The sequence below is a fragment of the Palaemon carinicauda genome, chromosome 40 (genome assembly GCF_036898095.1).
Source record: "Palaemon carinicauda isolate YSFRI2023 chromosome 40, ASM3689809v2, whole genome shotgun sequence".
NCBI lineage: Eukaryota > Metazoa > Arthropoda > Malacostraca > Decapoda > Palaemonidae > Palaemon > Palaemon carinicauda.
In genome coordinates this window covers 8,102,410-8,106,352 of record NC_090764.1, presented here as the reverse complement: position 1 = coordinate 8,106,352, position 3,943 = coordinate 8,102,410, and positions in this window count along the sequence as shown.

Sequence of the window (3,943 nt, the reverse complement as noted above, 5' to 3'; positions counted from 1 at the left end):
TGGAATTTATCCAATAATCAGGTCTAATATCTTTTAACAGATAACACATATTGGTAAAAGATTTAAAATTTGATTATGTTCGTTGGTACAGTTGGAGACAGGATTCCTGGCACACCACATTATCAAAGTGCACCCTGTTACACCCTTACTGCGCGGATTGTTCCCATATCGTCACCCTCATAAACTAACTGCCTAAGTAATTTTCTCCACTTGTTGGGAAATAAAAAAAAAACCTTCTAATTTTCTAATTCTTTATATCATTGTCTTGAGTTTCAATTCACAAATTCTTAACAGAAGAATTTGTGAATTAGAATTTGTGAATTGAAGCTCAAGACAATGATATAAAGAATTAGGAAATGAGAAGTTTTTTTTTTTGATTTCCCAACAAGTGGAGAAAATGACTTAGGTAGTTAGTTTATGAAGGTGACGATATGTATTCCTGTCCACCGCCTCTGTCAATTCTCTCTGTACTATCTGTTTGGTTACTCACCATGCAGTAAGGATATGACAAGGTGCACATCCTCGGAGCAAGGTATGCCAGGAATTTTCGTATCCAACTGTACATTTAAACATAGAACACATGTACCAGAAAATTAAATAGTTAATCCATGCAAAGATGACCTTCTCCCTGCACTAACTGTTTGGTTACTCACCACGCAGTAAGGATATGACAAGGTGTACTTCCTCGGAGCAAGGTATGCCAGGAATTCTCGTATCCAACTGTACATTTGATCATAAAACACATGTACTAGAAAATTAAATAGTCAATCCATGCAAAGATGACCTTCTTGCACTAACTGTTAGGTCACTCAACACGCAGTGAGGATATGACAAGGTGTACTTCCTCGGAGCAAGGCATGCCAGGAATTCTCGTATCCAACTGTACATTTGATCATAAAACACATGTACTATAGAATTAATAAGTTAATCCATGCAAATATCTTTAATCTATTCTTCGTCTTTTTACCGAATGTCAGTTTGTTACATCGGAGGCCTTCGATTTTTTTTTTTAGACCGCCATACTTTAAGATTGAATTGGACCGGGCAATGCATGGAAACTGGAAATTTGAAAACGGGTGGGGACTTCAAAGAGCATCCCCATGAATTCCTCGCATGAAAAGTCGAGATCATATTTTCTCTCACGGATCAAGTAGCGCGCTCCGAATTCCCGCCGTGTTTCGCATTGCGTTCCGAGGCCAGCATTTTACAATGAGCATTGCGGCGAAAAAAAGGTAAAAAATATATATTTTTTCCCTTACATAGGTTCGAGATTTGTCTTTGTTTTTCTTTAAAAATCGATTGAATTGGTTATTTACTTTCATAAGGTTTCAACCATACTGTAGTAGTCGAAGAAAAGGTAAAAATATACCCTTTTCCCTTACATAAATTCGAGATTCCTTTTTAAAAATATATTTTTTCCTTCATATAGGTTCAAGATTTGTCATTATTTTTTCTTTAAGAATCGATAGAATTGGTTATTTATTTTCATAAGGTTTCAACTATACTGTAGTACTTAAGAAAAGGTAAAAATATACTTTTTTTCCCTTTACATAAATTCGAGATTTCTTTTTCAACAATTGATAGAGAAAAAAAAGGTAAAAATATATATATTTTTTCCCTTACATAACTTCGAAATCTGCCTTTGTTTTTTCTTTAACAATCGATGGAATTAATCATTTGCTTTCAGGTTTCAACCATACTGCAGTAGTTAAGAAAAGGTAAAAATAAACCCTTTTCCCTTACATAAATTCGAGATTTCTTTTTCAACAATCGATAAAAACAGGTTAAATATATTTTTCCCTTATATAGGTTCGAGATTTGCATTTGTGTTTTCTTTAGAATCGATTAAATAGGTTATTTACTTTCATAAGGTTTCAACTATACTGTAGTAGTCGAAGAAAAGGTTAAAAAAATATAAATTTTTTCCCTTACATAGGTTCGAGATTTGTCTTTGTTTTTTCTTTAACAATCGATTGAATTGGTTATTTATTTTCATAGGGTTTCAATCATACTGTAGTAGTCGAAGAATAGGTAATATATATTTTTTCAAAAGGTAAAAATATATTTTTCCCTTACATAACTTCGAGATTTTTCTTTGTTTTTTCTTTAACAATCAATTGAATTGGTTATTTGCTTACATAAGGTTTCAACTATACAGTAGTAGTCGAAGAAAAGGTAAAAATATACTTTTTTTCCCTTTATATAAATTCGAGATTTCTTTTTCAACAATCGATAGAGAAAAAAAGGTAAAAATATATATTTTTTCCCTTATAAGTTTCGAAATTTGTCTTTTTTTTCTTTAAGAATCGAAGGAATTGGTTATTTACTTTCATAAAGTTTCAACTATACTGTAGTAATCGCAGAAAAGGTAAAAATATACCCTTTTCCCTTACATAAATTCGAGATTTCTTTTTCAATAATCGATAGAAAAATTTTTTAAATATATTTTTTCCCTTATATAGGTCCGAGATTTGTCTTTGCTTTTTCTTTAACTAAGGATGGAATTGGTCATTACCAGGTGCTAAGCTACAAACCTAGTTGGAAAGCAGGATGCTATAAGCCCAGGGGCCTCAACAGGGAAAATAGCCCAGTGAGAAAGGAAAAAAGGAAAAATAGAATATTTTAAGAACAGTAACATTAAAATATTTCCTATTTAAACTATAAAAACTTGAACAAAACAAGAGGAAGAGAAATCAGATAGAACAGTGTGCGTCAATAGGCGTTGGATATGATGATGACGATGATGATGATGATAATGATCAATACTTCAACTGATAGGAATAATCGATGATACTATATCACAATAGTAGCCTTGATATCAAATACCCATAATTTTCAACAATTATTTAAAACAAATATTTTTACCTCGTAAAAGGTCATGTACTCAAAAGTTATTCAAATTTATTATGGAATAATTGGTCCCCTGTGAAACCTTTTAAAGACCGTCAATATATTTGTACTAATTAAATTGGACATAAAATCTGCAACATAACTGATGTTCAAGTTCTTTTTAATCTGTCACGCTCGGATTACGATGAAATTTCACATTACCAAAAGCTAAACTCTCCATACCTTTTATCTAATCATAAATCTGTTACTTGATAGGTTTAAAATGAAATAGAAGTGAACTTTAAAGAGTTTTGATTCTTATAGGTACACACTTTAAATTTCTGATACTAAGTACTCTAAGCCAGAATTGGTAATCTTTTTAACTCTAAACGACTGTCAATCGTAAGTATAAGCATCTTCAATGTATATTTTCAACATTAACTCATGTTTATTCTTGGGCTGACATCAGTCTCGTGTACAGTAAAATCATTTTTTTTAAGACTTCAGGTTTTCCAGACGTACCTCACCACATAGCCATACCATTTGGAGGGATATATGTTTTATCAGGTAGATTTTATTGATTTCAAGCTACCACAGGACTGTCTGTAGCATCTATACATATCCGTTTAAACTAGTTTCGACTCTATCATTTTTTAAGATGTCTGTGGAAAGGCCCATAGTCAGTGAAGTCCGGTCTTATTAAAGATAGACTGACTGATGCGTAATGTGGGCCGCCACTCTACGAAATAGTTTCATATCAGTGATACCCATCTAAAACCTTCTAATACTTAGTCACTTAGTACTTGCTTTAGAAAAGCATTGCCTGGTGTCCTACCCCCCTCTTACCGATCACTCCACTGTGGCTAAACTTTCTGCGCATCCCTCTGAAAAATATTGATGTCCCCATTCATCAAGTTTTGAAATCTCATCATAAGTGTCTGGGATTTCACTGGGTCACGATGGTTACTAAAGACGTTTTGGATTTTCATATGTAATGTAGGAATACAAGTGGGTTCCTTATTACTTCTATGAATGGAAGTAAGAATGAGGGTACTTTGTAACTATAACTACCACCTGGTACACTTAAGGGAAGTTGTGCAAAATCTAGACTTTC